The sequence below is a fragment of the Panicum virgatum genome, chromosome 7K, assembly GCF_016808335.1.
Source record: "Panicum virgatum strain AP13 chromosome 7K, P.virgatum_v5, whole genome shotgun sequence".
Classification (NCBI taxonomy): domain Eukaryota; kingdom Viridiplantae; phylum Streptophyta; class Magnoliopsida; order Poales; family Poaceae; genus Panicum; species Panicum virgatum.
The window spans coordinates 419,343-432,971 of NC_053142.1; the positions used below are offsets into that span (position 1 = coordinate 419,343).

General features: G+C 37.8%; 2 non-coding genes and 1 pseudogene across 3 annotated transcripts; 2 read left to right on the top strand and 1 right to left on the bottom strand.

Annotated features, from left to right (window-relative positions):
- Positions 1-32: 32 nt before the first annotated feature.
- LOC120639474 lies at positions 33-10,347 on the bottom strand (annotated as a pseudogene). The gene is made up of 2 exons (XR_005661431.1): positions 6,493-10,347; positions 33-2,099 (listed from the first exon to the last, which is right to left on the bottom strand). The product of XR_005661431.1 is annotated as a photosystem II D2 protein-like (transcript).
- TRNAS-UGA lies at positions 745-832 on the top strand. The gene has a single exon. It is a non-coding gene; the product is annotated as a tRNA-Ser (tRNA).
- On the top strand, positions 8,791-8,878 carry TRNAS-GCU. Its single transcript has one exon. It is a non-coding gene; the product is annotated as a tRNA-Ser (tRNA).
- Positions 10,348-13,629: the final 3,282 nt, after the last annotated feature.

Here is a 13,629-nt window from a genome sequence, read left to right on the forward strand (position 1 = left end):
GGTCGACCGTTTCATTTTCTATTAGAGTTTTCTTTTTATTAATTGTCTGTCAATCAATATTCTAATGGCAATAGAATTTCATAATAATGAAGGAGAAGAAGTAATATAATAATTCAGAACGAAAATAGCATTTTAATGTGTATCAAAGATTTTTTTCGAAAAAAGGCCTTTTTTATTTATTTTATATCGGGCTACTAAATACTAAACAAATTCAAGAAATGAGAGAATTCAGAATAGCTACCAGAAAGACTAATCCAATCCATAATGATGTACCAGAAAATACAACGTTTTTTATTATTTGACCAACCATCAGGAGAAGCAAATACAAGGGGTACACTAATTACTAAGATTGAGGAAGTCGCAATTAATGCAAAAACAGCTAATTGGAAAGCAATAGTCATATTTCAAATCCTCCAAACTACCTTCAAATAAAGTTGACTACATATTTCTATTTGATCCCTCACTTAATCAAAATTGTACGAAAATACAAGAAGTAGGAGGGGTTTAATCATGAATCCATTGATTCTTCTCTTTAAAACTTTTTCCTTACCGCTTTTATTTGGATATAGAGTTGAGGGGATTTAGCGTTTATTTCACAAACGGATATAGCGGATTCTGTATCCGTGTATACAGTATACAGAGATATATCGAAAGTGGACTTGCATCTGAGATGTTTCTAGGAGTTAGTAGATCATTTCATATAGCTATGTTCTATTTGTAGGAATAAAATAGGGATTTGGCTGTGGAGAGATGGCTGAGTGGTTGATAGCCCCGGTCTTGAAAACCGGTATAGTTCTAGGAACTATCGAGGGTTCGAATCCCTCTCTCTCCTTTTGTTTATTGAATACATTTGTTTCTTTCTATGTTTTTCTTTGTTCTGCCCCCTTATATCACTCTTTCATAAAAAAGCATGAATGGCTCAGCTAGATGGAATAACCGAGCCAGAACAGAAAAAAAGTGGAACAGGTAGAAATAAAAAAATCTTAGTTAAGAGGGGTCATGTAAAGAACAGGTTCCAAATCACGATCAATTCCCTTTTCAAAGCCTGCAGCAGCAGCTCGGGCTCTTCCTGCATGCCACAAATGGCCCACAAAAAAGAAGAATCCTAGAACAAAATGGGAAGTCGCTAACCAACTTCTAGGAGAGACATAATTAACTGCATTGATCTCGGTAGCTACGCCACCCACAGAATTTAAAGAGCCTAAAGGAGCATGGGTCATATATTCTACCGAATGTCGTTCTTGCCAAGGTTGGATGTCTTTTTTCAACCTACTCAAGTCCAAACCGTTGGGGCCCCTTAGAAGTTCTAACCACGAAGCACGAAGGTCCCAAAAACACATAGTTTCCCCTCCAAAAATGACCTCTCCCGTTGGGGAACGCATTAGATATTTACCTAAACCTGTCGGTCCTTGGGCAGACCCTACATTAGCTCCAAGACGCTGGTCTCTAACTAGAAAAGTAAATGCTTGAGCTTGAGAAGCTTCTGGCCCAGTGGGTCCGTAAAACTCACTTGGATAAGCGGTATTATTGAACCAGACAAAACAACAAGTGGTAAAACCAAAATCAGATAAAGCACCTAAACTATAAGACAAGTAAGCTTCGCCAGACCATACAAATGCATAGTGAGCCCATGCAAAGGGCTTGGTTAAGATATGCCAAATTCCGCCAAGTACACAAATGGAACCCAACCATACATGTCCCCCAATTATATCTTCTAAATCATCCACACTAACAATCCATCCTTCTCCCCCAAAAGGGGATTTTAGTAAGTAACCAAATATAACACCGGGGCTAAGGGTCAAATTAGTAATTTTTCTTACATCCCCTCATCCGGGGGCCCAGGTATCATATACGCCGCCAAAATAAAGAGCATTGAGTACTAGAAGAAAAGCACCTAGACCTAACAAAATTAAGTGAATACCCAAAATTGTAGTCATTTTATTTCTATCTTTCCATACATAACCAAAGAATGGAAAAGATTCTTCAAGAGTCTCGGGTCCCAGAAGCGCGTGATAAATGCCACCGAAGCCTAAGACTGCGAAGGAAATTAGGTGAAGTACTCCTGATACAAAGTAAGGAAAAGTATCTAGAACTTCCCCCTTTGGCGGAACCACCCAAAACTACTGGGCCTGGGTGCACTGATCTTTGTTGCTAAGCAACTCTGACCCAAATTGGCACTCACCGGTAGTTCCTCGAGTGAAGCCTCGATTAAAGCCATGCTATTCCAGGATCAGCAGACAACACTCACACGAAGGTGAGCCCAGAGATTACAACACAGAACATTTCATACATCTCAGAGTGATTGTAGCAGAAAGGAAATTTATTATAAACCAGGTTCAGAATAGTATAGTACTACAGAGTTCCATCTACTCAAATCAAATTATTCAAGTCTCATTGTTCAGCGGAAGCATTAAAACATAACTCGCGAGATACGTGACGCATCAATAAAGCCCGTACGAAAGCGTCACTCAGCAGGAGGGCGATCAGCACCCGCTGAAGGGCCATCCCACTCGACAGACCAACCCGGAGGCAAGGTACACGGCCAAGTAAGACTTGCAAATAGATCCTCGAAGTTAGTACCTGAAAAACAGTGCCACAAGCAAGGCTGAGTATACTAATACTCAGCAAGACTGACCCGTCTCTGGATATAACATAGTCCGATAACTAGACATGCAAGGTTTTTTGGTTGGTGGGGTTTGTTTTGCCAAAAACGCCACTAAATGTTGATCCTTATTTCCAGGTTTTACTTAGCCATATTCTAGTTGGATTAACCATTCTAAAATTTGCAACTAACTCTACACAAACATGGTAGAGCAACCATTTAATCAACCAGCAGTATTATCATCATCATGTTCCACTTGTTACTCTGTGTGACCGAAAACATTAAGTAATCTCATGCCATGAGAGGTGGACGATTCCGAATCGAATTTCAACCTGGCCAGGGGAACCTAGACCACACGCATGGGGATCGACTTCGCTCTCGCCCACGCTACAGTTCCCCTTTCTTTCCAGTCCGTGGATCCGGGTCACCCTCCCCGACTACAGAGCCCGACGTCTCTGCACCCGTACGTCGCGACAAAAATAAAACCTACTTCTACCAGGAGGGTGAAGGGTCATTCCACTCGCCGGTCCAATCAGGTACTTAAGCTTACCGATTACCATATTTCTCGGTATGTGGCTAGTACTTTCAAACACTTAACGAAATGAGCCACACACCGCGACCTTAGCCATTTTTTACTACACCAGCGGGTATCACAACTACACAACCCCACCCGTTGTCCTTATATTTCTGCAGGAATTAAAGTCAGTCAAATTCCTATTTGCTCGCGAGAGGCAGGAAACCCCTCGACTTCTACCGTACCTAAATAGCATGGAAACTAGTCGATAAAAAGATCCGGGATCAAACATAGGTACCTAGGGATCATGCATCTAAGGTTTTCGATCAACGCCTAGAAAACTTAATTGCAGAAAGAAACTATTACAACACATTATAAGTAGATAAATGAATAATAACTCGGAAAATAGTGGGATTATGCTTCGGGGCTTGCCTTCTTGGGCACTGTCAGGCAAAAAAGCCTCTAGGGCTTGGCCCAGGTCTTGAGACAAGTTAGCACAGTTCAAATTGACCTCCTGATCCACACGAGAGTCCGCAGGCACCAATTCATAGTCCCCGTCCGCGAGATTGACCGTTTCTATATGTAATGCAAGATTATGAGTTATTCATGGATAACAATTTCTTTCCTTCATGATAAAGTTGTAGTTCAACAAAAGTTGATTTAGTGATGATTTCACATTTCATTTCATGGGCAGTCATTTATAGAGTAGTTTTTAATTTCACTTTTCTTCATAAAAGAGCTGTGTGGTTTGGTTCTCATTTTTATCATTATAACACCTAGCATGCTTTCATTATTTCATAACAACAAAACTACTAATGAGCTAGTGATGAACAACTAAGTAACACAGATCCAAACTTAAGCATGTATGGTATAAATTTCAGATTCTAACCATAGAGCAAGTACCACACTATTCATGTAAGTAGATTACTCTAGTTACTTCACCTTTTTGTAAAGAACATTTTGTATGGGTTCTAGTACTACAAATTTTATGGAAGCATCTACTTAGTACTGTAATTTATCCAGATTTTATTCACTTATACAGTAGAGGTGACAAAAAGAACAAAAACAGCAAGCCATTAACTAAGATTAATTCTACAGAGAGTTACATTAGGGATATGGTCCTCAAATTTTTACCAGAGCCTATTCATGAGCTAAACATACTCCAGAAAAATTATCAAGCTTTATATCCACCAGATAAATTAGTTATGCGATTAATTTAACATGAGTTAGCATAAATTTCTCACAGATCAAATTACCAGTAATGCATGTGAACTTTTTATTACAGAAAGATCATACTCTAAAAAAGAACATGTCAAAAGATCATGATCAGATATGGTGTATTTTACTCAGAACAAAAATGATAAAACTAGCCATGAGATGTTAAGCGTGATTTTTAACTTGAGCAAAACTCAGTAACTGCAGCTCAAAATTTTTAGGAAATACCACAGAACTAAAGTGAGACTTCAGAAATAAATATAGATTTTTCTGAAGATATCAACTATATATGATGAATTAAGTTTATTAAACAAGCATAAAACATGGTATATAGCAAAGAACTCTAATAAATCTGAAATTTTTGTTTTAACAAGGTTTCAGTTAAATATGTACGCTGTAAAAATTCTAGAGCAAGTTCATGTATATATCTTCCAGTATTAAATAGAGAAGGCGAACAACAGATTAGAGAATCTTGATTGTTCCAACAAGATAAATTTTTGGGTTGGGTGCCATCTTTTTACTGTGATCTTAAAATTCTAGTAGTGATAACATATTCAAAAATCAAGGTCAGTTGTTGAGTAGAACTTCCTAAACATGCATAGGGTGATTTTCTTATTTGTTTTCCCAGATTAAATTTGGTTGAGTTTCTGCAGATGTGACTGTTACAAAATTTGTATATCTTGTTACAAGGATTTCATATCAGTTGAGTTTACATTTTTACGATTTTCTGTGATTTATTTTGCATTTTAGAAGTTTACTGCCATACACTGGAATTCTTGCAAACACACCCATGAACGAAAAAAAGAAATTACAACCGGGCCCTTCGCCGGCCTTCTCCGCCGTGGCATCTTGCCGGTGGTGTTCTGCTAGGCAGGGCTTACCCGGGCTGCCATGGGGAGGCGCGTGGGAGAGTAGAGATCGAGGAACACCTACCCTGGTCGGCGTTCGAGGGTTCGGTGCACGGAATCGATCTCGTCGGCGTCAATGGCGGAGCGGATGTTCGGGTTGCCGGCGTTGTAGGTGAAGGAGGGCTCGGGGTAGGAGAATAGGGCGCGCACGAGCACCGCGAGAGCTTGAGGATGCATCTGGGGTAGCTGTCGTGCTCAGTCTCCCTCTGGGCTGGCCGGTCCGCGGTGAGCCCGAGCTCGCCGGCGGCGGCGCAAAAGGGGAACGGCGTCGGGAAAGGGAGTGGGTTCGATTCCGCGCACGTGGAGCTCAACTGGAGGGTGGAGAAGCTTGTGGGGTGGTCGGATGGAGCAATGCAGGGCTGGGGTGGCTGGTCCGCGCGAGCTAGATCTCGCCGGCCATGGCGGAGCGGCGGGAGGAGGAAGAAGGAGAAGAAGTCGCGCAACGGCGGGGTTCTGGGGGTCTTTATAAGCCAGAGAGCACTTGGGCGAGTGGAGTAGCGTCTGGGGGTGGTCGATTTGGCCCTGGGCGACTCGACGGCGAGCGGGCGGAGCGGGCAGCGGCGCTACGCATGGCGGGGGTGGTGTGGCGGCTCGGGGAAGCGTCTGGGACTCGTGTGCGCGTGGGGAGGTGCCAAGGGGCAAGCCAGGTGGCACTGGAGGGGTTCCATGGTCCACTTGGCCGCGGACGCGCGGTGAACGAAGTCCACCGGCGGCGTACGGCGGGCGGCGGGCGAAACAGAGCGCCGGGAGGAGAAAGATGGAGGTGAGGGTGTTTTTGTGATTTCTGAAAATCCAGGGACCTGCCGGTAAACTAAAAATATATCCTACTTAGAGGGCTCAAATTAAAAAGTGTTGAATACCAATTTTGCATAACGTTTCAAGATCTACAACTTTCGTGTTATGCAAATTTTCATTTGAAACTCACATTTTGAACTATTTGTAAATTTGTAAACTTGCACAAAAGGGCTTTGATTTTACTTAGTTTTTGATTTGTTTTTTTTTTCTGAAGTTCAATTGAGCACATGTCAATTGAAGTACCTCTCATGAGCCAACTAAAATTTTGTGCACATTTTTGAATTGAAATTTGAGTAGCTTTTCACTCTTTTTCCTTTCTCCTTTAATTTCTTTTGTTTACTTTGACTTTTATTTGACCCCTTCTTTTTGAATTAATTTCCCCCATTTTTCTTTTAAGTTTAAATGGGGTACAGTGATTGTATTTAAGTGTACTGACACCTGAGGTGTCACACCCCCCCCCCCGGCCCTACTCCCCAACCCAGAGTAGCTAAGTGCGGAAGTAAAATCAACCCTTGTTCATACATGGGCTTTTCTGGTACGAAATGGCCCACTTCAAATAGGTTCATTGCTCCGGCCCAGAATCCGGCATGGGCTACATGAGCTCCAAGTAGTTTACCGGACAAATTGATAAGTCTGGCATTCCCAGCCCACCAAGCAAAGCCGGTGGTTTCTTGGTCACGACCAGCTAAAACGAAAGTTCCATTAAAGAGCGTTTCCACGTGGTAGAACCTCCTCAGGGAATATAAGATTTTCATGAGGTTGATCCTGTGCTGCCATCCACGCATGAATACCCTCGTTTAAAAGAATATTTTTGGTGTAGAAATTCTCAAATTCAGGATCTTCCGCTGCACGGATTTCCAAGGAAACGAAGTCATAGGCACGTAGGTTCAGAGCCAGGCCAACTACGCCAATAGCACTCATCCATAAACCGGTGACGGGTACACATAGCATAAAGAAATGTAACCAACGTTTATTGGAAAAAGCAACACCAAAGATTTGGGACCAAAAGCGGTTAGCAGTGACCATTGAATACGTTTCTTCAGCTTGAGTTGGGTTAAAAGCGTGGAAGGTATTTGCACCATCACCATCTTCAAATAGAGTGTTTTCTACGGTAGCCCCATGGATAGCGCATAGCAAAGCTGCGCCTAATACTCCGGCAACTCCCATCATATGAAATGGGTTCAACGTGCAATTATGAAATCCTTGGAAGAAAAGGATAAATCGAAATATAGCTGCTATGCCAAAACTCGGCGCAAAGAACCAACCAGATTGTCCCACTGGATAAATAAGGAATACGGAAATAAAAACTGTGATTGGACCAGAGAATGAAATTGCATTATAAGGCCGCAAATTGAACAGACCGAGCAAGTTCAAATTGACGTAACATGAAACCTATTAGTGCAAAAGCCCCATGGAGAGCGACAAAAGTCCACAGACCACCTAATTGACACCAACGAGTAAAATCCCCCTGTGCTTCCAGGCCCCATAGTAGCAACAAAGAGTGTGCTAAACTATTGGCATGAGTGGAAACCGCCGCGGTTAAGAAATTGCAACCTTCCAAATAGGAACTAGCCAATCCATGGGTATACCAAGAAGTTACAAAAGTAGTCCCTGTAAACCAACCCCCTAAAGCGAAATAAGCACAAGGAAAGAGCAATAGGCCGGACCATCCTACAAAAACGAAACGGTCCTTTCGTAACCAGTCGTCCATAATATCAAATAGATCATTTTCTTCTTTAGTAACTCTACCAAGGGCTATAGTCATAGTGATCCTCCTATTCAATTACTTCAACCATTTCCGAGCACCTCATATTACTTCCATTGCATACGATAGTTTGATTATCTGTGGACGATTTCTTTCTCGTTCAATGCCCTTTTTCAATGGTCTCGAAGATAGAAATTTTGCATTTTTATCTATGGGGTCACAACCAAGGTCGTGGTAAATCCACGAATTTCATTCAATTTATTTTTCTTTTCTTTTACTATAGAAATAAAAAAATAAACATTTGAATTCAGCATTATTCCATGATTCCTATTTCAAAGCCTATCTTTTAAGGGAAAAATAACCCTTATTTTCTCATTCACTCTCTATTGCATGGGTGGAAGAACAAAAATAGGATTCTGAAAAAAAGAAAGATATTGAAAAGAAAAATTGACTTTTGAAACCCTTTTTATGTGTAATGGAAAAGAGTTGCGATTTCTTCTTATTCCTATAGAACGTATAGTAACAAGAATATGAAATCGTAAAGAGCGAAAAATTATTGCCTTGCCCGATCTAAGTCTAAGGAAATACAAAAAATCCGCTTATACACCAATTTCATCCACATCAAATTTATATATCAGAATAGCGGATAGAGGCATTATTCAAGGGGTCAGGTCTACTTACATTATCTTTCTTTCTAATTTTACTGTGGGTTTCATAAGAACCTTTTTTGCTTTGTGGATAAATAATCGAAAAAAAGATTTTTTTATAACCTACTTGTTTTATTATAACAAATCCTATATGGAACTTCCCGCTGAAGAGAAAATTTATCTGATTGTCTCTCATCTCAGCCCAGCCTATATCAAATTTTGGAAAGAAAAAACAAGAATTTTCTTCTTTTTTACTAACATTAAGATAAGAAAAAAGAATATAATTAAAATGGAATTGGCAATATAATTTTTATGCACTTTTGAAATGAAAGAAAAAGGAAGGATTTTTGCAATCGTTATTTCTTGCCTCTGTCATATCACGAAAACCTTTCGATTTCGAACGGGGAGAGATGGCTGAGTGGACTAAAGCGGCGGATTGCTAATCCATTGTACAATGTTTTTGTACCGAGGGTTCGAATCCCTCTCTTTCCGCCCCTTTGGATTATTTGGAACTTTCGAATTGTAAGGAATTCTGACCCCCGGATTTTCTCATAGATAAATGTACGAAATAAATCCAATTTGTAAGAAAAAATTCCCAAAAATTTTGGATTTTTACTCCTCACGCCCAGGTTTACGTCCTGGTTCATTAGATAAGAATCCAAAGATAAAGAGGGAAACAAAGAATATCACTACTATATAAACAAAAATTTTGAGAGTAAGCATTACATAGTCTCCAAGATTTTTTTTGTTAAGGAATAGATTACCCATTTTTCTTTACCACACAGATCCACTAGGATGGTTTTTTTATTTTGACACCTAAAAATGCAAAAATAAATTCTTAAAAAAATTGCAAGAATTGCTTTATAAAAAGCACTCTTATCAATATCAAAAATTTGTTTAGGTATTGTGTGGGTAACTAAAGGTACCTGCTCAACGTAGCCGCAGGGGATAGAAAGGTGGATCCAAATTTATTGCTGCAGCTATACATTCAATGTAGAAGAATTTCAATTTTAGAATCGAAGGTTCATAATATAAGACTTCTTGGCTCTTATCCATTTTTTTTGGAATGAATACATTGGCAGACAGAGATAGTAAAGATTTCATCGTAAACTTACAGCGGCTTGCCAAACAAACGCTAATAGAAAAAAGAGTATAGGTATGATAGGCATAACATCCACGATTGGGTTGAAAATGGCATAAGCTTCGGGTAATTTGGCGAAGAAAAAGCTAGTCAGACAAAGAACAGAATTAAAACAGATACAGGTTAAACTAAGTATATTAGGCATACCAAGCATTTCGTTCTTGTAGAGTAGATAATTGGATTTTGATTGAGTTATTTTTCTAAGGGAAAAAAAGCAAAAGAAAGGGTGGATTCTAAATCCTTTTTTCTTCGGACTTTCCCAAACACAAAATACCTCCTTGTATTCTCCTTCTCAAATGAGAATGGAAGAAATTTGACTTTCATATAATATCTTAATAGAATTCCATGTAATGATCAATGCATTTTTTGGATTCTATATTATCCGCATGTCTAGAATCCTAGCAAGAAAATATCCCTCATTTTTTAGGTAATTGAAGTGGGATTGACAAATAATATATAAAAATAATACTGTTTATTAGTGTCGGATAAAATGAAATGGGGCATGGCCAAGTGGTAAGGCAGCGGGTTTTGGTCCCGTTACTCGGAGGTTCGAATCCTTCCGTCCCAGATTTTTTCTGATGAAGCGAAAGATAGAATCGTATTGTGCTCTGCACGACACAAAAAAAGTTTATTAAAGAGAATAATTATCTCTTATGAACTCGTGGATTAGATGTATTTCGAAGCATTCATTTTCTTTCTCAGAAAAAAAATCAAGTGTCAAGTCCAGTGAAATTTAATATCTTTATTTTCATGATTAATGAGGTAAAACACCGTATAGAAAATGAGACCTATCCCTTTACGATCGAGACCAATTTTTCTTTTGTTGTATTATTAGTTTTGTTGTATTATTTGTTGTATTATTAGTAAAAAAAGAAGGGTCCTTCTTTGGTTAAGCAAAAACGATCTCGATCTGTGATTCTTTAAATATCCAAAATGATCCATTTCGGTATGGATTAAAAAAATAGTACTTTTCTTATTTTTTATTTTTAGTTCTTTCTTTTACCAAAAAGAAAAAATGCTATAAGTAAAAAATAAGACCTTAATTTTACTTTACAAAAAAATTTCTTTCTTTTGTTATTTGAGTTGAAGAAGTGTGAGAATTTTATAACTACCCCAAACTACCAATCTTTTCATTGGCATAGCTTATTTGGTTAATAGTTAATTATTTTTGTTATAGAAAAATATATGAATTAGTTAAATTAATTCAACTGGAGGTTGATAGTTTATTTGTTGGGGGAAGAGTCGATCCTTCTCATTTCAGGATTGATCATCTTGAGTTATCTGTTGAGAATGGAAATTAAATAATAAATAAGTCTTAAGTTAAGCAAACTATTTTATTCCTCTTTTTCGAACTATGTTTCATTCATATGATAGAATATGAGTTTAAATATATTGGATCTTTGCAGAGTGTTCCCAGATAAATACTTATTTCTTTTATCCATATTTCTCCATAGATAGCAAGTTTGAATTAGTATACAAAAGCAATGACTATTCATGATTCCTTACATATTTGATCAATTCTCGATACCATTTTGCAATGAAATTAGAGGAATGTTATGGTAAAACTTCGTTTAAAACGATGTGGTAGAAAGCAACGTGCGACTTGAAGGACATGATCGATTGTGGATTTTGCTATCCATCATTTTCCATAGTAATGAAAATGCTCTTGGCTCGACATAGTCTGTTCTATTCGTCCCGAACCGAATTTGCGCTGGGTTGTTTGTTAAGTAAATAGTACACGATGGAGCTCGAGAGGACAGAATTTCTTTTTTATCAAGGGAAAGAATCTAGGGTTAGTAAAAACTAATAAATTAGGCCAACTTTGTCAGTCTATCCTTAATATAGAAATCAAAATGTTAAAATAAGAAAAAAGTCCCATTTTGGAAGATTGTAAAAACTTTTTCGATTAAAAGTCTATCTGAATCAATCATTCATATTGGATTTATATAGAAGAGTGAAATGTTTTATTGAAGGAAATAAGAAAAAGAAAGGGTATGTTGCTACACTTTTGAAAGAAAAAAGAATAGGAATTCCCGAAGTAATGTCTAAACCCAATGATCTTATAAATCAAAGATAAAGGATTCCAGAACAAGTAAACATGATTTTCAACCGTCTCAACAATAGAATTAGATCAGAATAAGGAATAAAAGTAAATTTGTTCGAGATGAGATAAAGAAAAGAGTTTAGAGACGACTCAAAAAATTTTGAAGGGTTTTTCTTTTGAAGTCTGTCAGTCAAAATTAGCCAACTTGAGTCATGAGTATAAATGAAATTTGTTTTTTTCTTTTCTTTAAGGATATTAATGCAAGTCATAATCTAATTTCTATCTACTTGTATTATAGACAGAAATTGGAATCATTTTCTCGAGCCGTATGAGGAGAAAACCTCCTATACGTTTCTAGGGGACGGGTTGTTTATCTACATCTATCCCAATAAGCTATCTATCGAATCGTTGCAATTGATGTTCGATCTCGAAGAGAAGGAAGAGATCTTCAAAAAGTGGGTTTTTATGATCCAATAAAAAATTAAACTTGTTTAAATGTTCCTGCTATTCTCTATTTCCTTGAAAAGGGTGCTCAACCTACAAGAACAGTTTATGATATTTTAAAGAAGGCAGAATTCTTTAAAGATAAAGAACGAACTTTGAGTTAATTGAAAAACTAAATGAATAAAAAAGTAGGAGAGGGTCGCTACTATTAATTATTTAGACACAATTTGCCTCTTTCTTAGTCCTATTTTTTTGCTGCATTTATGTCGTGCCAATCCAACAAAAGTCCTTATTTTATTTCCTTTTTTATCTAATTGCATTGTATTTCCATTGACAAAGGTCTATTGAACAAATAGAATTTGTAGATAGCAGGGTCTTTTTATCGTCACTCCATATTAGGTATTTCTGTCTACACTTCACTCAAATGATAGGGTTGCCCCGCTTGCATGTATTCTCATAGAAGATTTCCTTATTTAAAGAGATTGCCAAAAAAATGAAATTTTGCCATTGTGATTGGGACCGTTCCTTTTTTACCGTTAGTGAAATTTAACGGGATCAGTTCATTTTTGTATTTGAGTGTTTTTAATGGGTGATAAAATCTTTCTTTTGATGTCTTGCTAATTCAATGTTTTGACAGGAGCGTCCGGTGTAATTCCATTGATTTTTGGATTTCGATCGTGTCTAAGAGATCCTATTTTATCTGGGTTGCTAACTCAATGGTAGAGTACTCGGCTTTTAAGTGCGACTATGATCTTTTACACATTTGGATGAAGCAACAAATTCGTCCAGACTCTTGGTAGAGTCTAGAAGACCACGACTGATCCTCAAAGGTAATGAATGGAAAAAGTAGCATGTCGTAATAAAATCGGAATTTTCCGATTTTCTGGGTCTAGTGAATAAATGGATAGAGCCTGGCTCTAATTCTGATAAAATAAAAAGCAACGAGCTTAACTTCTTAATTGGAAGGATTCCCCGATCTAATTAGACGTTAAAAATATATTAGTGCCTGATGCGGGGAAAGGTTAGGTTTTCCTATGAGTGGACATTTTACTTTTTTTTAGAAATCCTAATTATTCTTGATTATGGATTGAAAAGGGATGTTATGAATTGAATGTGTAAAAGAAACAGTATATTGATAAAGAGACTGTATTCCAAAGTCAAAAGAGCGATTGGCCTGCAAAAATAAAAGATTTGTTCTTGTTTGTTTTGTAATTAGAACAAACATAAACTAATTGGATAGAAAGAAAAGGAGCGGAAAAAGATCTATGGATTAGACTCCCTTTCTTTCCAGGGTTTGTATTATGCAACACCTTGTTCTGACCATATTGCACTATGTATCATCATTTGATAAACCGAGAAATGCTTTTTTTTTCTCTGATTCAACAAGTAGAAATACAAATGAAAAAATTCGAAGGGTATTCAGAAAAACAGAAATCTCGTCAACAATACTTCGTCTACCCACTTCTCTTTCAGGACTATATTTATGCATTTGCCCATGATTATGGATTAAATGGTGCCGAGCCTGTGGAAATTTTTGGTTGTAATAACAAGAAATTTAGTTCACTACTTGTGAAACGTTTAATTATTCGAATGTATCAGCAGAATTTTTGGATT